The 27,182-nt window shown below is 42.3% G+C and overlaps 1 protein-coding gene across 1 annotated transcript in view; it reads right to left on the bottom strand.

Annotated features, from left to right (window-relative positions):
- Window positions 1-27,182, bottom strand: part of trabd2b (TraB domain containing 2B) — an 87,544-nt gene that overhangs the window by 44,606 nt on the left and 15,756 nt on the right. The gene's annotated exons all lie outside the window — the stretch shown is intronic.

Below are 27,182 nucleotides of genomic sequence, written 5' to 3'. Positions count from 1 at the left end.
CGCCCATTAAAATCAAAAGTAAACCCTCTTTAGAGAGAATTTATTGCGTGCAGCCGCCAGCCAGCCGAAAAAACCCCACAGCTGTCCTAGACACTAGGGGTTAACCTCACTGCTCCCTCCCTCCACAATCCCACGCCACCTCTGACTGGTCTGGCAGCCGAGACCGGGTTGTCAATCACCGTTAAGCTCTCTTACAGGAACCAGAGGTGTGTTTGACGGAGAAAATCTGCTTTTTTCAAATTTATCTTGCTTTCTGAATTGCACTGCGACAGATTCACACAGTTGCACCCGCTTAGACAATCTGAGCCGACTTGATCTAAACACTCAGCTCATCGTATCTTCAAACTTTACACCAAACTGATCCGTGTCTATGATCCTAATGACCAAGAAATCTGACTTCGGAAAATACTGCAGGGGGAACGTCAGCATCCAGCCTCGGATGATTTGTGGAGCAGCTTAAGGCCGATACAGCTGCGCAACTGATTGAGGCCGATGTCAAAAAGTCTGGGTCGTAATTCTCGCAATTAAGTTATGTTTTTGCAATCATAAATGCCCATATTGTGCATATTGAATGTTTAAACTCCAGGTAACCTTTACGGCGGGATAATCACAACCAAAGCTCTACAAGCTCAACCTTGTGACTCTCTCTTTCCCTCCCTCTGAGGTCATTGTGTTTGCGAACCAGTCTTGTGGGCTCCTTTTTGCTTTGGTCTGCTGTTTTTACATAACGCAAAGAGACAACTGATGAGCTAACGGCATATGTGACTCTCTCATTACCCTCCGTTTTGGTCTTTACTTTGCTTCTTCTCATCTCCCTGCCAGGGCCACATCTCTGCCCCTTTCCTCCTGCTGTTTGTATTTATTCTTTTTGACAAACTTCTCCCAGTGTTTCCACACTGTTGTCCATATCTCAGCCCAAATCCAGAAGCCCTCCTGCTGGCTTCGTAATGACACTATACCTCATTTCAGTTTCTCTTTCCGTGCACCGTGAGATTCGTTAATCGTTTTAAAATCCAGGTATTATTGGGACGAGATGCCAGGCTCGGAGAGCTTAAATCAGCCTGGTGGCTAACTGGTCAGAGCAGCTAATTTTGCTGCTGTAGAAGCTGATTCTGTGCCAGTGAGTTGCCACTGCCCTTAAGTCCTTGACCCACAGGGCTGTCTGCCACGTTTCAAAGGTTTTTCCAAGAGAAACACCAAAGCAGACCCTGAGCAGACTTTGGGTCAGGAGCTGGCACGGCACAAACACACCTGCCAGGTTTTTTTTTTTTTTTTTCTGGCAACGCAGCCAACTTCAGTAGTTTCCCTTAACATGTCAAACTGCACAAGACACGCAGAGGGGCGAGTGCACGGTTGGTTGTGTTGTTAAGGGAGTTGTTATTTCAATATTGTCCGTCTCCTGGGGGAAGAACATCTCTGCAGCTGTAACCATGGCGCCTGAGTTTGTGCTGGACTGAATGAGAGAGCACGTCAGTCACTGCAGGGGAGGCGAAGAGGGAGAAAGAGGGGAAATGCAAACATTCCCTGTGTGTGTGTGTGTATAAGTATATGCATATATGTGCATGTGTGTGTGTTGCGTGCACACGTGTTGACTGACAGAGTGGGTGTTCTCGTGCTGAAGTGGTCGACTCACTCTGACAGACCGACTCTTTTACAGCCAGGCGCTTTCCAAAGTAACGAACGTTGACTCTGTTCGCCACATAGTTTGCTGCTGCAGGTTCTTGCTTCTCTCTTCTGTTTCTTTTTTTTTTTCATCTCGTCTAATACATGCGTGAGAAACTCCCATTGTAATTAAATAAAAAGCTTTATAAGAACAAAGCTGGAAGGGGCGGGCCGCACGGATGGTCTTGGAACCTGCGATCTGAGAGCAGCACTCCAGAAATTCATTAGCGAGCGCTGGAAGGAAAACAGACAGAAAGGGTCGGGCAGGAGTAGGAGCAACATAAAATAAAAAAAATCACAGAGATCTTTTCAAGTTTTAGAAAATGTCATTTATCAAGATGTGTGTACATTTGCAGCAATTGACCTTGAAGTGCATTAAATCCTGGCTGTTCGCTTGCAAAAGTGTGAGCCTGTTTGAAGGTTTTACGGGTCTGAGGCATGTAATGAGTAGGTGCCGATGACAAGGTGCTGGAACAGAGAAAGCTCGCTCTTGTCGGCTACATCACTCCCCTGTTCTCCCTCCTTAAATCTGAATCAGAGAATGTGAGTGATGGATGGAGCTAAAGGGCTGCGGGCAGCAAGACAACAGAAGGAAGTGTCAAACTGTGGAGGCCAAACACTGAACTCTGGCAAAGAAGAGAAAATCTAATATACAAAATTTACTTAAGAGCTACTCAGAAGTTGCTAAAAGCAAATGAAAAGCACACAAAAAAAGAAAGTAAGTCACATGTTCATCCTGCCTGCTTCGATCTTTTCCCCTCCCTTATGTCCACTTTCCCTTTATTTATTCTGTCCATTACTCACTTTTTCTGTCACAGCTCTGCTAAAACAATGAGATACTTTTCCACGTTCCTGCAAACTGACAGAAAAGAAAGAGAGCACAAAGGAAGGAAAGGAGGAGGAATAGCATGAGGAGGACAGAGAACAATAGCCAGAGAGAGTTGAAAGTGTGAAAGAATGGTATAAGACAAATAAAGCCTTGTTCTCTGTGAGGCGCATGTGTTGTACATATGGAGGTGATTCTTCTACAGTTGCGCAGTGGAGAGTTTAGGTTAGTGGTTATAAAATCTATGGCTAAGACCTGGAAAGGCTACTGGGTCTAACCAGGCAGTCAGGTGCAGCAAAGCCAGTGTCAGACAGGACATGTGAGACACTTTGTTCCTTCACACATCTTCTTTTTTTCCCCTCATCCCGCTGTATTTCTCTCAGCTTTGCCTGCTGTGTTTTGCATCCTTGTGAATATCTCAAAACTGTATTGCTTCACTTTGCCGTTTTGTTTTTTATGTGGATGTATTTCATCAAGAAAAAAAGGACAACAAGAGAGAAGATGTCATAAATTTAGGCAGTATAACATTCTGTTTTTCTTCTTTCCTATGTCAGTCCTGGTCCCAGGTTGAAAACCACTTTCCACAATGAGCTCTTTTACTGCTAAAACAGCTGTTTTTCAGAGTTTCTACAATATGAAGCAAGTTAAGTGGTGTGATTTAATATTATCTTTGTCCTGCCTCTTCAAAAACAAGTGCGCTGGAGCATTGTCTTTGTCTGAAAGCTTAGAGTTGCAGAGGCAAAGACTAATTTGAAGCTATTAGTCACTAAAGGAGTGCTGCACAGTGTAAGAACTGATGCATCAAAAGTGAGATATCAGCTCTGTCTTAATTTAGGATATGCATTCTGTGAAGAACATGAATTTTAAAGGCTGTAGAAGTCGAACTAAGTGTTGTTAAATGAGATGCTGCAGCGTACAGAGGACTTCTTCCATCGCTAACTATTCCTGTCCTAAACTTTATATCTCCTGTCATTTAGTAACATTGACAGTCGGGGGGGGCAACAAAAGCCAACAAGTTTACAAGACTGCCCCAAAAATTTAGATTTTACTGTTGTAGTTTTATCATATCATGGAATAAATGGAAATTACCCAATATTTAAAATTAAAAGTGCTGTCTTTGGCTACCAAAGTTCCACTTGCCACCATATTCTCAAAGATCCAGCCGTGCACCATCATGCACTGAACCTTAGGATAGGTTAGCCCATGAAGCATCCCATGGGTGGAGAAAGACACATTTTTAAGCCACATTTAGTCTCACTTTTGCAGCCCATTCAGCAGAAAATGATGCTTTGACTGCACCACATTATCATTCTGCTATAGGGGGACAAGAACTCTGCTTGTTTGTGTTTCTTTAAAGCAATCATGCTCATTGTGGGCGTGTCTAATCAAAGGACGCAGCTTCGGTGTTCCCTTTGATTAACGATGGGTTGCAATGTTGCATGCTGGGAGACGAGTACTGAGATGAAAAAGGATGTCTTAATGTATGATCCAAATCCTTGGGACTTTTCAGTGTGGTAGTTTGCTGCTCTGATTTTGTTGTTGTCGTTTTCCTTAGTGAAGAAATTGGTAGATCATGGAAAAAAGGACAAGGCCAGCTTAAAGGAGTTTATATCCACATCTTACATGCAGTGAGCCAGACTAGACCACATTTAAAGGAGACTTTGAAATTCAACAGCCTTCGTCCTCCCGATGTGACGCATTAGGTCTTCAGATGCAGCCTTAGAAGGATGCAGGCCCTGAATTAGGACACAACTCTTGTTTGTTTCTGTTTTTTGTGCAGCACATTTGTCTTCCCTGTCAAAATCTGGGAATCTGAGTAATCCTACATTACTCATAATGCATTCTGATGCTTTCTGGTTGGGTCAAAAGTTTGGTGGTTGACGTAGCTGCGAGCAGAGATGAACAGTGGACTGGTTAGCCCCCTTTTTTCTAACTTTGCGCTCTTCATTTTTTCATTTCAAATCCTGTAGTCTTTAGCTTCAACTGAGCCTGATTCAAGTCACATGAATTGAAGAAATTAATCAAATTTTTCACAGCTCGCTCATGAGATGTAATTGAACTTCATTGCTCCCTTTGATATTTAAAATCTTAGTAGTACCTTTAACTTCAGACCATCCAAACAGAGTGAGAATTCATCTCTTTCCTCTCCTCGTCTTTATCTCTGGTCATTTAATCAGCCCCCGATAAAGAAAACAGTCCAAACAGTTTCAGGGGGGTGCGTTCCTCTCGATCGCTCGCGTCTCCCTGTGAGCTGCTTGTGTTTCACTGCCTGAGAAAGAGAAGATCTGGACCCCTGACCCAGGACACACACTGCTGGCTTCCCCTGTGGGCATCTGCAGAAGACTACAGGAGGGGAATGGGTTCACAGCACCCTGGGGTGACTGAAGGGAATGAGGTAGGGAGTTGAAATAACATCCAGGGCAACCCAAGAATAGGAGAAGTGCGATACCTCATCCCTGTTCCCCACAGAGTCGCCCCCCAAAAAGGGTGGCTACGGCTGCTGCAGAGAACCGTAAAAAAAACACCCTCGCCTCCATTTTCCTTTACCCTGCTCTATCTCAGTATGACTTCATGCTTGAATGTGCATGTAGCAGTAGCGAGGACGTTTTAAAGGCTCAGCGTTGTCTGATCTTTGACACCCCACGAGCTCAGAAAAGCACCTTGAATACATTACGCTGCTAAGCTGGTGTCACAGAAGACCACATCAAAGTTGTCCGGACAGTCTCACGTGGAAGCTTCACTGTTGTCTCCCACAGTTTTATCAAGAAGGCCCTGAAGACCTGATCTTCTTTTTTTCCATTCCAAGGAACTCATGTACCCTGTCAGGGGCTTTGTAAAGGAAACATTCAAGCACAGAAATGTTTCAAACGTGACCTCGAACGTCAGAGCTTTGCCAAAATAGCTTTACAGCCTTTCAGCAACTTTCTGCATCTATTAGTTGATTATTTGAATGTAAGCAGCACTTTTAGCTCATCACATCTAGCATGAGCTGGAGGGCATTGCTTTTTACAAACATTTATACTTGTAATACCACAACACACCTGCATACACACAAATGCGCATATGCAACCACCCAAATGCTAAAAATCCATCCCAGCCGCTGCAAAATTGGGATCCTATACAACTAAACTGCTTTCTCTGTTATGTTTTGAGAAAAACATATTTTCTGTGGGATTGAATCTGTTTCTAATGTATCACAAGTTTGTTTCTAACCATTTATTTTGTTGCTGATTGGATGGGATGGGATTGTCACCCTGGTAGCCCAGAAAATGGAGCAAAAGCTTTAAACATGTTGTGATAATCTCTTTTTTTTTTAACCAAAATCATGGTATTTTCCCTGAATCTAAACATCTAGTTTTTGTGTCTAAACCTAACCCAGCTTCTAACAAGTGGTTATCGTTGTGAAAGTTCATGGTTTTTACTCAAACTGTGATTTTTTTTTTCTCACCCTAACCAGGCTTCTAACATCTAAAACTGTCGACTAAACCATGATAATTTGATAAACCCACATGGATGCCTAAGCCTAACCTGAAAGCAAGTGAGAACTGAAAGTAAAGAATGACAGAAAAGGAAACTTAAGTCACAGACTGATGGTGTCTCGTCCATAATGCATGACGGTAGTGAATCCTGGTCTTCTGGGTGAAAGCCTAGCCTCTGATTTATGCCTCTGTCCTCCCCTCTAATGTTTTAATGGAGATTTTATGGCTCTTTCAAACTGGGCACCTTTTCCACCACGTCACAGGTGACAAATTACTAAACAAAGCTCCCCTCAAAACATAATTGAGAATGCAGTTTAGTTAAAAAGGACACAATTTTAATGGAGACATTTTTAAATAATCACACAAACCCCATTCCCCTCCGAGAAATGCCGTTATAGGAACCAGATATATCAGAAATCACACCGATATGTGGGCCATTGTGTCTCTTTTGTCGCTGCCTCTCTTTCCCTTCCCACTTCTTTTCTCTCTTTCTGTCTCACTAAGTCTTTCGCCGTGCCTGGTCTACCTCCTGTCTCTGCCGAGGAAATCCAGGGATTACCAGAAGGACAATCTCAGAGGCAGAGGCCTGCTGCTCCCAGCCTCCCCAGAAAGCCTCCCCATTCTCTCCCCTCCTCCTTCCTTCCGTCCTGTCTGATTTCCTTTCCGAGGCAGGGGGTGAGGATCTAATGATGGGAGATATCTCAGTTTGGTAGGGTGAAAAATCATCCAAACATCCACCTCCTTCTCGTGTTTTTCTTATCCGTCCGCCCTCCCACTAAAGTTCATTCTCTGCACCTTCCTCTGCTCACTCTTCTCCTCCTGTTTATCTTCTTTCCTCCAATAAAACCAGAGCTATAGGCACCCATAAACACACACTTATACCATACACCCCCTTCCAGTCCCCAGAGCCTCCTGTCTCTCCTCTTAATAAGAGTCTCCAGTGAATGGGGGTGGGTGGGTGTCGCCCCTTCCCTTGTCCACAAATAAACCCCGCTGTTTGACTTGGCAGCACCGCCGCTGCGCCAGTCATCCCAGCTTTCCTGCCTCCCCAGAAAACAGAGAAAATAATAAAGTATCACTTGATCTGCAGTGAAAAAGGTTAGACAGCTGGTTCCTCGTCGTAGAAATGCCCACTAGCAAAGCAGTGTGGGGTGCGAAGAGAGCGGTGGAAAATTACAGGGGGAAGTAGTGCTAATTTTTTGTTTTCCTTCAGCATCAACAGTCCGGAGCTGTTAAAGTGGAATAAGTGCGAGGGCAAATATATGAGGAAACGCACGGCAACACTGCAGCAGTGATGTAGGCGAAAGCAACAGGAGATTCCTGATTCCTGAAATGAACTCATGTGAAAATATGATGCTAAACTTAAAAAGGAGAAATAAAATGTAAAGCTCACCTCGTCTATAAAAATAAGCTATAACAACACAGTACTTAAAATAACTAAGGCTAATGTGAGGTTGCTCATAGTGACAAGTTTTTCCTCTGGTTAAGGAGTTCAAGCTCTCTGAAGTGTTTCAACTCATCATTTGGTTTCTCAGTTTTTTTCTATTTTACCCGGAAGTCCCTTCAGATTAAAAATCTCTTTTCTGAGGGAGACCTGGCCAAGACAGCTCACCATTTCAGTTCACAACTTAAAGGATCCCCTTTGATGAAAATAAGTTTTGTACTTTGCTAGCATGTGTTGTTTTTTAATGCCAAAAGACATATTATGAACAAAATCGTCCGTCAACACTACTACTCTACCTTACAACTTCAGAGTATCGATGGCAATTTCTAGAAACAGAGATTCAGACTTCATGTAAAAGACTTTCAAGTAAAAAAAAAAAGACAGAACTAACTGTGTCATCTTGTAGAGCGAGGCTTTCTGTGTCATTATTTTTCTTCAGAGTCAATTTCTGATTCTAGCATGTGGGTTATTACACTCAAATAATCCAACTTGCCATTTTATAGCATGAAGTAGTTTTGCAGAGTTGTAGATGAGGTAATGTGCTTAACCTGACATGAAATTATCTGATCTGCACATTCTAGAGAAAGCAACAGTGTAGAGGTACATCTAAGCCATTTTAAGGCATGAAGAGATTATTTTCATGGAACAAACTTCTAAATTTGTAACTTTGAAACACGGGGATGAGTTTTAGGGGTTTGCTCAATGACCTGAGTGGAATTTTAGTATTTTGATTTACTCTCAAGCAACAACAGCCATCTGATTGTAGGTGGGCGAAACACAACACAAATTGGTATTAATATTGCTCTGCTTCTGCTGAGAGTTAACAGCTACTTTTATAGGGTTGGAAAATGTCATTGTTTAAGTAATATCTAAAGACTACGTGGCTAAAAATCAGTCGGTGCACTTTTTGTATTCATAAAATGAAATCAAATGTTGCTCTTCAGTGCACTGATGATCGATGCTTTTTAAAAACTATTGGAACTTGTGTAACGTGGTGAAATGCAGCTTATTCTGTCACTGATAGGATCCAAAAAATCATCTCCTTTGAAACCCCTTCAGAGTCACTGAGAAGAAAAACGTTCTTAATGTTTATGAGGTGCTGGAGAAACAGGCGTTGACAGCACTGCCTCTAATGAAGCTCTTTAAAAGGTTTTAAAAAGTGATTTTATTAAAAGATGTGAATTGCTTGGCTTCTTAAGTCAGGTATCCTTTTCCCGACCAGATCCATCAGGTGTCTTCAGCTGGTTTTAGGAAAATCAGATTCTTGCGAAAATGCCCGAAAGTCCAGGACACTCTGACCTCGCGTTCCCCAAAACTCAAAGTCCACATCGAAGATCACGGCCTCAGCTAATCCAAACACATTTCACATTCACATTTTTTCCAAGGGAAAAACTCTCATTGAATTCCATCGGATTTATCCTTCTCCCATTATGATGTGTGATGCTATGCAAACCAGATGAGCTGGGTCTTCTCCACGGCATGAGAAAGCAGCAGGCAGAAACAGCCGTGTATGTTTAAAACATGCCTCCCCGGCCTCAAACCAGCCCGACCACTCTCTCTTATCTCCTCCAGTCTGCTTTGGTTGGACTAATGGCTTTAGACAGAATAATTCCCAAAGAGTGATTTGTTCTTTGCGGAGTCCACATCTGAGGGCCGACTGAAACATGAGAGCAACACATAATCTTCTGCGTGAACATAAATTGTGCAATGGAGGGAAACGCTGCGTCCAAAACGAGAAACGGCAAGTGTCCGAGCTGCAGGCCGGAGCTGATCCAGGTGACTGAATTCAGTCCAACAAGACGAATCCTTGTGGAGGATTTTGTGGCTGCGTGCAAGTCAAACGCACAGGAGCCTTCAATCATCACACATCATTCTGATGATTCTCAAATGATGTAATGCCAAGCTGAGTTACTCTGGCCTTTACTTAAATAAATCACTATTTCAGCTGAGGTTTGCATGTGCAACTCAGTAAGAAACCAGCACTGAATTGTTCTTGTTTGCACTGTTTGACAAGCAGATTGGATTTCTCCTGGACACTTAAGGGTGTAATGCCGCAGACCACAGCTGCACGGGAAAAAAGAGCGTATTTTCATATCAAAAGGTTGTGATGGAGAGGCTAGGAGTGTGTCGGCAGAAGGTAAATGGAGTAGAACAGAAAAATAAGCAAAGGGAGATGAAATAAAGTGAGAAGAGAGCAGGGAGGAAGAAGAAAAAAGACACAGCAGGAGGCATAATGTAGAAAATCCATAAGAGAAAAAAAAAAAAAAACAGACAAAAGGGCCAGATGTTTACAGTTAACCAGGAGAGGTAGGGAGAGGAGAAGAAGGAAAAGACTCATTGCCCCTCACCTCTTCCTCCTCCTCCTCTCCCTCCTCAGATCTGGAGCACAGCTGGCCGGTCCCATCCTCCACCATCACCCTCTTTTTTCATCCCCACAAAGCCCCTCCATCCTCCGACCTGTCCCCATCCCTCCGACAACAACTCGCATCTCTCTTCATCTTCCATCAATTCCCACACCCCTCAATCACCAGCCTTCCTCCCTTTTCCCCACCCAGGTTATGCGCTCACAGTGACAAATCTCTAGATTATACAGTCCGGCCCTTCATCTCTCTCCCACCCATCCCTCTTGCTCTCTTTCATTTGATGGCGGCTCTCCTTCCACCACTGTCACTGATCTCTGTTTATGTAGCTTTCATGTCCTTCCTCCTTCCTGTGCTCCACGTCGAAAACACACTCGCTTCTCTCTGCAGGAGCGTGCACTTGTAACTTGCGTGCATGTGTGCGGATACTGCGCGTTTTGTGTTCCCACATGCGTCTGTCTTCACTCCAGAGTTTGTCCAGATTGCACAGAGCTGCGACTGTCTTAATAGGCCGGAGCGGCAGAAGTAGCACTAAGTGAACCGAACTTCCCCTCCTCTGTTTCAGTCACGCCCCTGTTAGACTCCATGCTGAAGCTAACGCGGCGTAATCCCACACAAGCACACCATTTCACGGCAAATCAGCGGGAGAAATGTTCGATTTCATGCAAGCGCGTTGGGCCTGCAGAAAAACAGAAGAGAGACAGAGTAGGACTGTAATGTAAAACTTTCAGTGAACAAGCAGTGCGTGTGTGAGGGAGTGTTAAATATGAGGGTGGAAATCGCACGACCAGTGAAGGTCATGCAGCTCAATCATTTCAAAACCTTCTGTCAGCACATCCACGAGGAAGTCCAAATCCAGTAAAAGTGGACGCAAACACACAATATTTCCTACCTTTCCAACTATTGCCAACCGACGTTTGCCAGCACCTAAAAGTCTTGGGACCACCGGAGAGATTTCTGATGGGTTTGACAGGCAGAAAAAGTATGTTTAGTGTTGGAAAATGTCTTGGCGGCATCTCCTCTTAGCTTCTCCACGCCATATTCTGCCCGTTATACTTTTATGTGCTTTTGCGTGCCTGATTTTGTCTATGTAAATTTAGGGTTTTATTTAAAACAAACAGGTGACTAATGCACCTTCCAGAAGCTTCAGAGTTGTTTCTCACATGTTGTCTTCTTATCTGGCCAACTAACCAGTCAGTGGTAAAGCAGCCTGGCGCCACAAACTTCATGCACTTTTCTTCTCCCCTTTTGCTGTCTGCAACTTAAAATCGCTTTTGCTCTGGAAAACGACTACCTCTAAACATCAAGTTACATGCTGGAAATAGTAGGGTTTGCTGCAGATTTAATCATGCAATAAGGAAGGTTTGATTGGTTCTTGCAGTGAATTTTCCATTGTATTAACAGTCACTTCCCGTCATGCGAATGTTTCACTAAATCAGGTCACTTATTGCTATTTTGCAGGGACACCATGACTGCATCCTGGGCTTAATGCTGCCCAAGATGATTGTAATTGGTTAAAAGAAATGCAAAAAAAAGCCAAGGTGTTGTTTTAACCCCCTGTGACATTATGATTATGAGGTAGAGCAATACAAACTAAGACCAGGATGATGCTGCTTCATGGAGTCACTGAGGCTCAGTTAGTTGGTGGTGGTGGTCAGTAAATACCTCCTGATTGACTGAAATGAAATACTCCAGTTTCTGCCCTTCTTCCAAAAAAGACAATGTTTCAACTGGGCTGTTTACATTACTAATGAAAAATAAATCTATTAATATTCCTGCTTACATGAAGCCTGGCGTACTCGATGTTTGTCTGAATTTTCCACTGGTTTCACAATTGTTTGACCTTGCAAACACAACCTCCGTCTTTCATTCCTTCAACCGCCGTCTTGAAAAGGTTGTTGCAATAATCCAAAAACCTTTCAGTCTTCCGTGATGCTTGAAAGTAGGTTTGTTTCTCTTTCCAACCAAAAATGTGAGGTTTTCTTTCAGGCATGCGTTTCTACCCCAGCGTTTTGCATTGTGTACAACCCACAGAGCTGATGGTAAACAGGTCAGAGGCTGTGCGTCACAAACTTAGATAAAAAACAGTGAGGTTACCGAAATTTTTTTTGCCCCTGATCTCATCCGAGTCATTTGAAATTTGGTTTCTGTCGTTACACAATACCATTGTCTTAAATAATACACTCTTCAGTGTTTTATTTAGCTGAATCTTAGCTGTGGTGCTTGTTTGCTACTGTAGCAAACAGAGAAGGTGGCAGCTCTGTGTTGGCAAGCAGAGAGCATTGTGGAGGTTTAGCTCGTAAAAAGGCCCGATGGCAAAGTCTCCCATGACGCTTAATGACATATGACTGGTGTACATGACCTCAATTAAGCCAGGAACCTGTGTAGCAGTCCAATATCCTAGTGGTTAATATGACAGTTGCTTTTATGGCAACTGCCATATTAACCACTGGGATTTTTGCGATGTGGCCATCGCAGCAACACAGGATAAATGTTCAGTGTACTCAGTTTGCATCATAAATGAATGATTTGTCAACTGATAATGTTGCATTTGCTAGGAAAATTATTTAACTCTGCAACAGCTGTTTGGACATATATATAGAATCGAGCTGAAGTTGGTGTTGATACCAATCGATTTAAACTTGCCTTGATCAGCCCTTATTCTGATTTTAGGATTGATTCTGTTTCAAATAAAATACCCAGTTTAAGTAAATATGCTGAGTGCACTGCATACAAATCCAAGGAATGCTCCTGAAACCTCAATAGTATCAGCGTATGTATCCCAAGAATTATTCAGAAAGTTTTCCAAGTGAATGCGTAATTTGGAATATCCAACAACAATGTGCTGTTTGCATGGTCTGCATATATTTTGACATATTGTCATTTTTGGAATAATAGTGCAATAATAGTTGGCATATAGACGCAGTCATTGATGGTTGTTTTCAAACAGAGTTGGGCTGTATAACTGAAAGAAATGTACAGTAATATAAAACGTTAGTAATTATTTCTGCTGTTGAGTAGTGTAGGTTCCAATTAAAGAAGCCGACAGCTTGACGCTCTGAAAATTCTCCTACCTACAAACCACATTCCAAGAAAAAATGGGCCACTTGTGAAAGTTGTACGATTTGCTTAAAATTTCGAACAACCAAAATACAGTGTACAAAAACAATTCTTCTTTGTCCAAATCCAGAAAATATTCCAAGCCAATCAAAAATAATAAACAGAGTGCCTCCCCTCTCCATGCCTGATAGCAGACTACCCAACCACAGCCACTATTCATAGAACTCAAGTTACCGCACTTTAATCGTTACACATTAACCTAAACACATTTAGGCTCCTACAAGCAGTTTGTAAAGTAATGTGATTAGATTTCCAGAAATTAAAAATGACCACAACCTTTCTGTGCTGCCATAATTTAATCATGCAAATTTCTGCCTCTCCTTTTCCCCTCTCCTTCATTTTCTGTCTGTGTGAATGAAAAGCAAATATCTTTTTCATGTGATGGACTGACTGGGACAATGCTGGTGCAATTAAACACTTCTTAATCCAGTTCTGCAGTCTGCAAACTGATCATTTTAAAAGACATCACACAGTCTCAGACATACTTAACACGCCCATCCAAAGCTCAGTCACTTCACACAGGCTTTTAACCCTTTCATGCACAGCATGCGTCAGGAGATACCATTTTCTATTGCATTGGGTCACTTTTGCCCCATGTTGTGCATCAAAGGGTTAAAAGCCAGAGGAGTGAAAACTGTGCTGGTGATGGAGACCAAACTAAAGAAGAACAGGTGAGAAAGAACACAATATGAGGAGGAGGAAAATGTGTAAAACTGAAAATGAGGTGATATAATAGGAGTTCCTGGTGTTACTGCCAAAGTATTTCACTTACCTATAGAATACATAGCAGTGCAGCAACAGTGTGTTTAAAGTCTGTTCTTGAAAATACTGAATTCAAGATGTTACTGCTATAAAACTTCAAGCCATAAGCTAACAATTAAACTGAAATGAACTATGCGACTCTGCATTTTTGGCTGTTTCTTGCTTAGACAGGGGTTATATATGTTAAGTTAAGTTGTTGTATTGGATCAAATTCTGCAGATCAAGTTCCTTTGAGTAGCTTAAATGTGTAAGAGTTGGACTTTAATTTAAGATCATTTCAAAGTAGAGGAATTAGAAAAATACTTTGAGTTTCAGGAGACTTCGGACTTTGTTTTCTTTAGCTATTTGGGGAACATAATCTTGATCTCTCTTCATCATAATATATTTAAAAATATGAGTTATGTTCTAGGGATATCAGCCAGAAAGCTTCCAAAGTGCTCATCTTAATTAAGAAGTTTTAGCCTTTCCATGCTGCAATTAATTAACAGTCTGCTCGCAGTGACAGCCGAATCAGACATCAAGCCTGTGCTGAAAATTGGACCGAAGAGGAATTCATCATGTTTACGAGCATCCCATAAATGAGTCTGCCTGCATCGTCACAGCAACTAATCAGCATTGGAGGAAAGACAGTTGGAGAAAACATGCATTCGTATAAGTGTTAAAGTGTGTTTGTGTGTGACAGGCGGAGAAAATAGAGAGGGAGGAAAAAATGTATTTGTGTGCGAGAAGGAAGACGGAGAGACGTGGAAGCCAACATGGAGACCGAACAAAACAGACAAACAAACAGACAGGAAAACTCACAGAAGCAGCGAGTGGGAGGCGGCGGAGAGGGGAGAGCCCAGTGATGGGATATGGGAATTAACTGGTCTGTGCTGCCAGTGGTTTGGAGGTGGGAGGCAGAGTCTGGACTGCATGTGGTGGAGGGGGGTTACAGTAACGCTGGCCATAGATTAGTAGCTCTTCCTTAAGCTGGCCTTGACTAGGAGCGCTGCTGGCCGTCACATCAGAGGCCCGGGCATTTAACTGCCCTCATAAGACTCTCATTATTTCATAAATCTGCAGTTTAGGCACTTAGCTTTGTTGATTTGAGCCCCTGCCAGAGCTTAGAGAATGTTTTTACAATCTCCTTAATTTATTTACAACCTTGATTCATTTTTGTGTGTGCATGAACGTGTGTGTGGGTGTGAGAGTGAAAGAAATCGAGAAAATCAGACTTGCAGTGGACGAAGAGCGATGTAGCTAAAGCGTGATGATTCTCACACCGCACCAAGGATGAATTAAATTTCACCGCATCTGGAGCGCAGATGAAATTAACCTTTCATGAATCTGCGACACATATTTCAAGTGTCAATTTTATTTTGTTGCTCTGTCACATTCTTGGCTGCCTCTTTATCCCTTTAGTGTCTCGTCTGTATGGGTCTTGCCACAACCAAGCCAAGGTTTGCTTCACAATTCCGTCTACCTCTCTCAAAAACATGCATGTGCATTATTCCGATGTAAGTAATCCATGGTAAAATTACACATAAATACACATATTTATCTTTAATAAACGAGTTTTCTCTCACATGCAAGAACTTGTTGACGTATACATTTACCAGCACATACACATTCTTTACATTTTTTCTGTCATGCTGCTTGTGAGACCCTCTCATATACTTCCATATACATCTAACCTCTAACCACCCAGAGCTCTCGGCACTGCAGCCTCCCAGGGAAAGTGCTTGGTATGAAGAAATCCAATATGATTAAGACTATGATTGCTGCCTCTAATAGTTTTAGCACCCATACCCTCTATTAAGGAAAACATTGGGTTTGGACCACAGCTCAGCACAGGCTTCTGACAGAAGGGATCAGTCTGTGGGAAAGACCCATAATTCAGTATTTAAGAGTATGTGTGTGTGCAGTAGGTATGAGCTGTACGTATGTGGGCACATACATCTGTCTATGGGTGTTTTTTTCCCTACATCTTTCTGTGTGAGTTCGCAGCTACGAGTGTGTCCTGCTGTGTGTGTTTGTGCAGCCCACAGCGGCTCAAGAGCAGACTTGGTCAGCCGGTGCCGAGGGTTTGTGGTCACCCCGACCAACAGATCACAAGATTGTGGCTTTAAATGGGCCGCAAATCATCAAAGAGGCCACACGGATGGAGAGGAATGCCGAAGCAGACGGGAGGAGTACTGGATAAACAAGATTACAACTTCTGCAGTTTGTCTTTGCTGGAAGTCAGGGAATAAAACCCCTTGGAAGAAGCAGCTTGTAGGAAAAGTAGCAGAGATTAGAACAACGTATAGTAACCCTGTCTCCGCAAGACTATGATCCTTGACAGCTGAACTGCGTTCTCATTTTCATTGTGAAATAAGTGCAGCTTTGTTCTACAACAAACTTTTTTTGTACCTGTGATGTAGTTGGAAAAGCTTCAAGTTTGGAAGCTTCATAAAGTCTACATAAAGGCCAAAATTATGCTCTCTGTATCTGTGTGTGCAGAATGGTGCAAATTTAGAAAGAGGACGTGCATGTTGTGTTTATACCACAAGAGGTAGACATCTGGAAACACGCTGGCTCCTGTGGATGTTCCTAAAGACTGGCTTTGACTTTACACCTCATACAGAATAAGACAGCTACTTATAGATTTGACTGTAGCATCGTTTCAGTCTTTAAAGGTGTGCTGAGCATGGAGGACCAACGTAACACAGGAGAATATCTGGAGAATTTAAAACTTCCCACTGTGATAAGGTGGTAAGAATATACAATTCAAAGCACTTCCAAAATCTGTCAGTAACAACTTCAGTTATAACTCTTCTAATGATGAGTTATAAAGGTGTGGATCTCCTTGTACAGTCTTTTCTCCCACCATGCATTTGTTTTATGGAGCATGCTAGAAGAATGGACAGGTGAAGTGAAGATGACTTATCTTACTTGACAACAACTCATTATGTCCATTCATTGCACTTTGTTTGTTTTTTGTTAGTCTCACTGACTGGATCATTTCATGCAACTTTACCCTTCCCTTCCACAATCTCTGCATTTCTGTTTTCTTTGCTATGGTAAACAACAACCACATCCTACAGAAACCTACCACAAGTTTTGCAGAGGATTTACATTCACAGAACGGGTGCTCTGCTAGTTTTCTACTATGGATTTTAAATTTTATCGACAGTACTCATCTTGTTGCATGCAAATGTTCCACCAAAACAATTCCACCCATCAGTATTTTGGCAACCATTCTTCGCCTAGCTCTGCCCATGACGACAACCTTTCTCACTGTAAATAAAAGTGAAGAAGAGGAGTATTTTGGTCTGACATGCTGGTGATCTAGCAACATCCAGTGGTTCTGCACTGCAACATTTGATTGTGATTCATCGTCTTTTTCGGAACCACAAAATTAGTTATTCTTCAATAAACTTCATTCTGAAGGACCAGAGGGAACTTTGCAGGGTTTCTGGTGAGTTAAGTTTGTGCCTAGATAAATTAGCATGTCGAAGTTCACCAAGGCAGAATGAGACGTAGACGTAGATCCAAGTAAGCAAATTCACTAATTGCACCCATTTTAATGGCAGCAACTCAAACTGTTGCACAATTTTGCCATTTTAAGTGCTACTACCACCAGGCTTTTACTCTACATGTGGACAGAAGCATTTCCAAGTCAGCCTGTTGCTGGAAAATGCAGCAGAGAACATTTCTCTCACTCTGATGATGCACAGACACACAGCAGTGTTTGGATAGAAACTATTGAACATGTGCAGCCAGCTTCTCTTCAAACAGGACAGTACCCACATGCATATCCAGACACACAAGTTCTCAATGACCCTGGTCTAACCTTAGCGTTATCTCCTCCCTGATCGCTGCCTGAGACTGCAGGAACAAATGTCTGCCTGAACTGGAGCCACAGACATACAAACAAACAGTCCACATCGACACACACACACCTCAGCTTAATAAGCCACCGTGGAGGAAATAATTTTCTATCAAAGCCGCTGTGAGTTTCCACAGCTGGTTATGTAGTTTTTATTGTAAAGAGATGATACGCTGGTCCCGAATCTTGCATTAACTTCTGTTTATATGCACATGTATATTCCTGGTGCCATTATCTAAACATACAAGTGTTTTTTTCCACACCACCATGCTCTTAGTTTCCACCTCACCACACTCCCTGCTGGGCCAAAGCCTATCTTAATTAACACTGGGATTTTACTAGATCACTGTTGGTTTTAGTAGCAGCTACACGTCGGTTTTGACAATAATGAAGTGAAGTTGAGACTCCGGGCGCGTTCACCGAAACGTTATCGACTCAAGGTTCACTGCAAACGATATCTGTCGGAGTCGGTTGGGGAGAAAATGGAGCCACATCAAGCAGAGCCACAGTCTGTGTGAGTGTTTATGTGTTCTCCTGCATGCATGAGTGTGTGCCAGTGACCCAATGGTTCGTGTGGTTACGGGTGAGTAGCCGTGGTTTCGTTGGCTCCACACACACACACGTTGAGAGGCTCGTTGACAGATGCTTTACACAGTTCAGGGTTACAATAGAAGAATGAAAAAGAACGATTGTACCCTGCAGCTCCCACAAATAAATAGCTCATCCACCGCAGCCATTGTTGAGAAAATACCATAAAGGAAGTCGCACACTTGTACAAACATACATGCATGCACGAGCACGCGCTAAAATATTTGGTTAAAAAGTTCACTGACGCAACTTTACCTTTAGAACAACACAGACGAGCTTAAAAATGTGCACCCCTTCAAAGTAAAAGCCCCTGTTTTTCCTCTATTTTCCACTTCCTCTCGGGTCACCATCCTTCACTGTCCCTATTGTGGTCTCCCTGCTCTCGCCATTCCTCCCCCCTGAACACCCATTGACTCCCCCACCCGGTTCATTTCAGGCCACGCTGGTAGTGACCATGGCAACGCTCCAGGAAGGTGGGCGAGTCAACAGAGGAGCCACTGAGGCCCTTCTCTCAGCATCCGTCTCTGGGGATGAGATGACGGAGCGAAGGGACCTCAGCTCCCCCGAATGAATGGAGGGGAGAGGAAGTGCGGTGGAGAGGGTGGACAAAATAATGTAAACACTTAAGGAAACAGAAACGAGCCCGATAGCAAACACTGGCTCATGTTGCTGAGTTTTTAAAGTGATTTGAACAAAAGTCGTATTTTTAGGATGAAATAATGAAGAAAACTGAAAGCCTTTAGTAAATAGAGCAAAATATGTTGAAAATTATAGAAAAGTCACAGTTTTGATTGAATCTTGCAGTTCATGTCAGTGTTGATCTTTTTAATAGTTATCTGTGATCACGTTGTCCTGCGATCATGCTTATTCACAAACAGATTTTGAGGGACGTAAACTTAGAATGATGTTTCATTCTGTAAGTCAGTTCATAAATAAAGCATTTTTATATACTGCCTGTCCAAAAAAAAATTGTTGCACGCTCCAAAATTTTTTGCGGACTTTTTTAGCTTTGAGTATGGCGCACATTGGCCGTGGCATCGTTTTGATGAGCTTCTGCAGTGTCACAGAATTTATTTCTGTCCAGAGTTGGATTAATTTTCTACCAAGATCTTATATTGATGATGGGAGAGTCGGACCGCTGAACAAAGTCTTCTCCAGAACATCCCAAAGATTCTCAGTGGGGCTGAGGTCTGGACTCTGTGGAGGACAATCCATCTCATGCTCCCTGATCCACTCATTCTCAGTGTGAGCCCATGAATCCTGGCATCGCCATCATGGAATATGTCATCAGGGAAGAAAAACTCCATTGATGGAAAGACCTGGTCATTCAGTATCTTCAGGTATCAGCTGACCTCATTCTTTGGTCGCATAATGTTGCTGAACCTGACCAACCCCAGATCATAGCCCTAACCTACACAGGCTTGTAAGGTGGCACTAGGCATGATGAGGGCATCATTTCATCCGCCTCTCTTCTTACCCTGATGCCCCCATCACTTTGGAACAGGGTAAATCTGGACTCATCAGATCACATGACCTTCTTCCATTGCTTCAGAGTTCAATCTTTACACTCCATAGCAAACTGAAGCCTTTATTTCCATTTAGCCTCACTGATCAGTGGTTTTCTTAGATGTCAGAGTCGAACCTTTGAGGGATAATGCAACCCAATGGGTACCAATAATTTTCCAGCTAATGTTACATTTCTGATTACTTATGTCCATGACATGTGTATGACAGGGGCTGACCAGTTATCGGCCAATTTTCAGATCCAATATCCAGCATTTTTCCGATTATTAGAGATGTTTTTTCTTAGCAGCTTCAGGAATAAGTAAATATCTTTTAAAATGTTTTAGCCTGTCAAAAGTGGGATTAAATGTTGAAGAATTCCCCTTAATAAGGCTATCCATCCATTATCTATACACCGCTTAATCCACTGTAGCGATTAGGAATATGTGAAACATAAATATTTAAACTAAGTTTTGTATGAGAGTTTTAGTTATTCTTCATTTTGACTCATTTTAATGCAAATGTACTAGAATATTGATTCCAAAAATCTGCCATCTTGATTAATTGGCATCAATCAATCCCTAATGAATGAACTTAATGATAAATAGAGCGGAGAATTTGGGAGATCGACCACTCTTAAAAGTTGCAAATTGACATAATATAATTTGTCTGCTCTTTATAGCAACGAGAATCAATGAGATGTACACTTAAAGGCTCCTATTTTAGAATATGTTAATGTTATTTTCTCTTTCTTATAAAGCAAAGCACACAAGCAGCAGCTTAGAAAGCAGGTGAGGACAGGACTAAAGTTTAAAAACGGGAGCAGAGAATAGAAGAGAATGAAATGCTCCGCTATCTGGCTCCGGTGTTGCTCTGAGGGTGTGATGGCTTTTGTCAGTTAGCACTCACGCTGTAACGCCCCCCCCCCCCCCCTTCGGCTGTTGCCAAAATGGTGGACGAGGTGTCGGTGTGTGTGTAAGTGTATATGATCATGGGCGCTGTCAGTGTCTGTAAAAACACACACACTGTCTCACACTAACACACACACGTGCAGGAACAGACCCGAGTCCTGGGATGGGTGACACAGACACATGTTTATCATTGAGGGGATTGGTTGGATTCCTTTCATCTGAAAATGGCTGACTGTTCCCTCGCTCCCGGCCTGACCCCTCAGCTGCCTTTATCTCTCCAGCTCACTTTCTCCTCAGCTTCACTCTCTCCCTGCGTCTTTCAACCGCTTTTTCTGTCCGACTCTGACCCCTTCGTCTGACTTAACGCCCGTTTTATTCCCCTTCATGTCTCTCGTCGTGTCTCGCTACCATCTGATCCATCTGCTTTTCATCTGAGCCCACATAGACGAGTGCAGAAAGAGAGAGAGAGAGAGAGACGGTGATTAAGGCAATGATGCAGTTAAGTGGGGAGGAGGGAGGAAGGGAGGCGCGCTTATCCCTTACATTTCCAATCAAATTTCTAAATATTATTACTGCTGAATGACTGATGCATGCGGACTCTGCGCAATTTAACACGCGCCTTTCTGCGTGTGTTTGTGCGGGTGCATTCCTGCATGCATGCATATGAAAAAAATATTGAGATCCGACAGGGATGTTTGCATTCTCATAATAAATGCGCACAGATATTTGGCACAGTCGCACACATATATGCACACAGCAGTGCGATGAGCTGTCAGTCCCTGTTAGGCTTGGCATTCTCATTAGCACGCGGTTTAGATCCCCTTTCAGAGGAGCTGAACTCGGGACCTTTTCCCCCCTCTGCACTTCCAGAGAGCGTCAGAAAGCCAACGCTGGCAGGAAAGCAGAAAACATGAAGGGAAGAGGACAGACAGGAAGAGGGGAGCCAAGGACCTCTCGTGATAGCCGAGAGTTTGTATTCGATCATTTGCTGAAATGTCGTCCGTGAGTTTTACAATTTCGCACGCCGCTTTCCTAAACAGTTTCAAAGCCCACTTTGTCAATTTTCAAATAATCGTGTCTTCGTTTAAAACTGCCGTGAGGTTCGCTGCTCAAAGGCCCAGCTGCGGTGGGAGAGAAATCAAGCTTACCAAAGCACATTTACCTTATGAATAATGTTACCTTAAGTTTCAATTACATTCCTTCCAAATGAGCCCCCGAAGAGCGCACTGCTGATTAAAAGGAATTTATTTGTGTTTCTCTGGGAGACAAAGTGGAATAGAGTTGCCTTTTTTTTTTACAAGAGCCAGATCAGCAGGTCCGCCTGGGTGGGCAGAGGTACCCCGAGAAACGCTGAACCCAAACCAGACATCCTTCAAAACGATCCCCGGTGCACTGATGACTGCAGCCGATCCAAGATAAGCATTTGATTTGTGAGAAAATTGCTTCGGTGGAGGGTAACATCCACTCTCCCACAGACGTGCCCAAAAAATTTTCTTTTTCCCAAAACTTGGCGCTCTACCAGCCAAAAAACACTCGCACCGTCCCGGGTTAGCCAGAGTGAATGAAGACGGATGGGATTCTTGGAACAGACTTAAATCAGACCCCAGTTTCTCAATCTCTCTGTGGTTAAGGGGGATGTAGGTGAGGTGTGAAGAGGAGCAGCGAATAAGACACATTTAGTTCCAAATAAGAGGACTGTCTCTGCAAAAATTCCACAAACTGATGAATTCCCAGTTGCGGCGTCCTCTTACCAAGAATCTCATGATAAGTGATCGTTTTCTTGCCAAGCTTTGAGGATGATTCACATCAATACCCAGAATAAATGCCTCAGTAAATGCCAGATAGCACGCCCTAGCAATCATCAGTAACAGAGAACGTAAATATTTCAGAAATGTTTGTGCAGAAGTCCTGGAAAAATTAATAGAAAAGTAACGAGACGAGTAATCAAGAAGAGTTACTTTATGCAAGATCTGAAATCTAAATGAAGAAGAGCACTTTTTAATTTCTTGGTTTGTTTCTTTGACCATCTTCTGTCATTTTTTTTTCTTCTTTTTCCCTCCTCATCATCTCCTCTTCCCATGGTTTCCATGGAACCTTCCAGCTTTTGTTTGAGTCTGGGGCCGTGTTGTGTAAACAGCAGCCGGGTTGAGGTAAGATAGCGAAGTTTATGTGGTTTATACGATCCGACGGGGTTTTTACACCGGTATTCCTCCTCTGATAAACATGATAAAAATGGATTTTGGCTCTTTGATAGAATGCACTGCAATTAGTTGCATATGCTGTTTTATGACACGGAGGGTAGTTAAATGGTTCGCAAAATCCTTTGTTGTTCAGGCAGAGTGAGTTTTCAAATCATTTTGTCTCCAATAGCAGAAACAGACTCGCGGGTAACAATGATGTAGCACGAAACTACCCCGTTACAAGCACAAATTTGTAGAGCCGTTTTGTCAATATCAGGTCTGTTTATAAATACAATAAAAGTTTTTACAGAGAAATGCAACAAACAGATGCATTTTTTTTTACCTTTGCCGTCATTCTTTTGAATCACCGGTGTTCACAAAACATATGAAATAAAATCTCCAGAACCCAGTTAAAAAGAGAAAACATGATCATTTCTCTCCTGTTCCTTCCTTTACCATACATTTACAGCCTTATTAGGTTTCAGTCACAGTTTATATGCAGGAGGATTTCTGTCTCGTTGTAGGAAAATCAGCGCTGGAGTCACAATCAAGGCCAAGACCAGAGTCAAGTCCAAGTAGACACAAGCCAGTGCCTTCCTCCTGACCGCTGCCACAGTATGGTGAAAATTTGTCAGGACTGTTATTGATAGAATATCAGACTTTGCGTTATACTTGTATTGGACGGCGTTTCTCAGCAGCATATAAATCCAGTTTGAGCGAGCGTGCAGTCAGTAGCCAGCTGGACGGTCATCTATAGATAGTAGAGCAATAAAGGCAATTGCCCCTGTGATTTCCACATAATTGAGACTTCATCTGTGTCAGTCTCAGGCAAAATAACAAGACCTCAAGAAAAATACGAAGAGGATAAATGAGGTAGGAGTCGGGGACGAGACCGCAACGTTAGAAATTTAAACCCAGATTGCACTTGAGCCCTGCAGCCTGCATGGAGGGCAGCAGTGCAGCGTCAGAGGTCAGTGGGGACCTTCTTGTCTAAACATTGTCGTCACTCTCATCCTTTCTCCTCCCCGCCCATCCTTCACCATATCCCTTCATCCATCCCCCCCATCCCACTAAATACCCCGGCTGTTAGCAGGCATTAAAAAGCCATTCACACTGCTCTCGAGTGCTTGGGTTGGCCGTCACCACGGAGGCTCTGAGGGGCTCCTGGCCTCTCGCTCTGACTCTCTTTCTCCACGTCTCTCATGCACTCTTCCCCGTTTGCATTTTGGCAAGTCGATAAAATAGACTCCCATTCCAGTGTTCACTCGCCCTTCCGTGAGCTTTTTCACAAAGATCTAGTTTTTTTGGCTGTCAACAACGACACGCATGCCTGCACCGTCCATCTGTCAGGCTGCTGTCGGCCGTCGACACTACTACCTGCGAGAATCAACAGCAGAGAAATCTATCAAAAACACTGTATTAGTTCATTTCTATCCAGAGCTCACGCCGAGATCGGTCCATATTTTTCCCATTATCATATTCTGTGAAGTTGCAGAGTGACATGATGCTGAGGAATCATCTCTGTGAAACGTTTTACAACTGACTGACCCTAAAACCTGCAGGAATAGATGAAATTCAGCTTTAAGGATACAGCCAGACAAAACCACAGGAACGGTGCCCTTATTTGAAGACTTTATCCATATTTGCGACCACGCATGTTTGATTTAAAACACTCAAAAACATCTCTTCCAGTTTATCATTCGATATCTTTGTAGTCGAGATGCTGTAGATCAAACTCTTCAGACAAAACTGAGACAACTGCTCCCTGTAAATGTAATTTATAATCCTGACTCTCATCCTATTTGAACTCTCCCAGGCCCCGACACCTCACAGCTCTGCCAACCAGCAAGCATCCTCCAACATTTATCTTCTTCTTTTCATCGTCTCTGTCCGATGATTTATTCTGTAAGGGTTCAGGAATTAAGCTGTAGTCGAAATAAAGCTGTTTTTGGTGAATGCAGTTTACTTTTGTGGATTCTATCATCTTGAAATAAGGTTTTATCCCTTTAACACGGTATTCAAATTTCACAGAAGTGGGAAAATTCGGTTTACTGCTTCTTTAGCGTTGTGGGTGTCACATCCCCGTTACCGTTTACTTCTAGTTTGATTAAAATAGGTACTCAATTTACGACGTCCTCGACCTACGCCATTTTGTGGTTATGTCACCGTCTCCCATAAATTTATTAAGAAAGTCTTGTTCCATCCATAATGCACGGTGTTTGCGACATTAAAACAAATTTCACGTGGGGACGAGTTGTCGAGTAGAGGGAAAAATACACTGTCACACGGCAATATACGAGGAAGATGGGTTTGTCTACATTTGCCAGTTATGAGATATGTGAGTTCCTACTTATGGCAAAAATTGTGTTGCATCGCGCCATAAGAATGGAATTCCAACAGAAGTCAAGAGGGAAAAAGACAACAAAAGAACTTTAATGAAAAGATGATCATTTAAATTTTCCTTACAGTAAATTCAAATGCTTGGAAAAAAATGGAAACTTCAGGTAAATTCTACTTAAGATAAAATTGCACAAATGCTCATTTGAGAGTAATCTATTGATTTTAGTAGATCTGACTTCAACCAATGGCATTTACAGTCACTTATTAAATTAGTTTGGATAAAGTTCATTCCAGTGCATGCGACATATTTAAGGTGGTCCAACCATTTTTCTTTTTTTAGTGTACAAATAATTATGGCACTCATCCAAAAACGTGATGTGACATGTATGTATTTGTAACAAAGTTGCAACAAATTAATTAGTCATGAAACTAGAATCTCAACTTTGGGTAACAACAAACAAGTTCTTAAAAGTCCTCAAATTCCTATTTTTTTTTTAATAAAACACTGAAATATAAACCTTTTTGCACATTTATATCTTAATCAGTCATTCGGTTAGGATTAGGGTTAGTTTATCACTTTTTATTTAAAAAAAAAAAAAACGTTTTCAAAAGAACTTGACTGGAAACTTCCTGAATAATTAAAAACAAAGTGTGGATAAACACCTTCCAAAATCTATTGTTCATAGCCTGACAGCTCATGTTGAATTGTTGTTGTTAAATTCTATAAAGGACTTGTAAATCTGTAAATAATTCATTAATAACTAGCTTCATCCTATAAACTCTTTATGATAGTTACCATATTAGCAAGTGGTATCAGAAAAACAACACAATTATTTAAAAAATGTGATTCAGATGTTTAAGTCTTTGCTAGAAAGTAACACGAATGTGCTTTTGCCTGAACTAGACACCTGCTGGTAATGAAAGGCCCCTTTTTTAGCCATGAGAGGGAATATAGACGTAAAGCGGTTTTTCAAGGCAAAGCGCGATTGCCACCCACACTGGGCAGTATATTATGGGATGTTGTTACTACCCGAAGGCAGGTGGTTTGGCACAGAGCTGACAGGGGCATCAGAAACCAATAACTGCATGTGCTTACACACCGACTTTCCTCAGCCAAGTTAAACTCACATATCTGAATTGGCTCGTACAGTACGTCCACCAGGTTCTTTATGGCTCTTATTCTTTTTGACGCTCTCTGATTGTTCGTCTCCTCAGCTCAGGGTCAGGAATGTTCACTTCTGCAGCACCTGTTTGTTCCCAGAGCCGACTTCAGCTGAGAAAACTGCTGGATTGTAGCTCAACGGGACAGTTTCCTTTGTTTCTGTGAGTTACAGTTTTACAATGAGGTCATTTCCATGACAAAATTCAATATAACATTTCAGTGTTCTTCACTCTTAAAGGACAAGTTGGACATTCTGGAAAATACACATATTTATTTAGAGTTACATTAGAAGTGTGATAAAGCTCTTGTTAACTATTAATCTAGATGCAGAGTTAAAACTGCTTTTTGGCTTAGCTTAGCTTAGCATAGCAGAAAAAAACAGAAATCAAAGTTTTTTCGACATTTTTTTCCAACTGCCCCCAGATGTTACCAGTACTGTAAAACACATGCCGGCTGCACATAGTTAGTTTCTGTGCTCGTCTCCTCCCTAACACAGCCTGCAGTTCAACCAAAAAGATGTTTTGTTGTGTGACTGTTCTTCTCAGTTGCACCAAGGAGAAAAGAATATATAGTTGTTTTGTATTGACTCTGTTGTAAAAGCTTTATTTTTGATTATTTGGAAACACGGGATTCAAATCAATCAACCTGCATCTCTGAGACTCAATGATTAAAACTTGTTTTTTTCTCAGCTGGTTACTTCACAGTGGCAGCGAGCCCCCTGGAAGTCACTTCTTCCAGTCGAGAAATAGTGCGGCAAACCGCAGGTTATGTGTTGCTCTCTGTTTTTGGTGAATGAATGAGATTTAATTTATTGAAAGAATGACTTTTTAACATTTGGACGGAGCCGGGTGATGAGGTTCTCCACTTCACGCTCTTTTAGCTTCCCAAAGTACCAAACCTTTGATTTAGAACTCATTTACATGCTGTATGATATTAAAATATAAGCTGGTGTCTATGGTGCATGAAATACAAACTTGGTGAGAGGTTTCAGAGAT

Source organism: Acanthochromis polyacanthus, chromosome 4, assembly GCF_021347895.1.
Source record: "Acanthochromis polyacanthus isolate Apoly-LR-REF ecotype Palm Island chromosome 4, KAUST_Apoly_ChrSc, whole genome shotgun sequence".
Classification (NCBI taxonomy): Eukaryota; Metazoa; Chordata; class Actinopteri; family Pomacentridae; genus Acanthochromis; species Acanthochromis polyacanthus.
The sequence above is the reverse complement of the archived record's forward strand: the minus strand, read 5'-3'. Positions and strand labels throughout refer to the sequence as shown.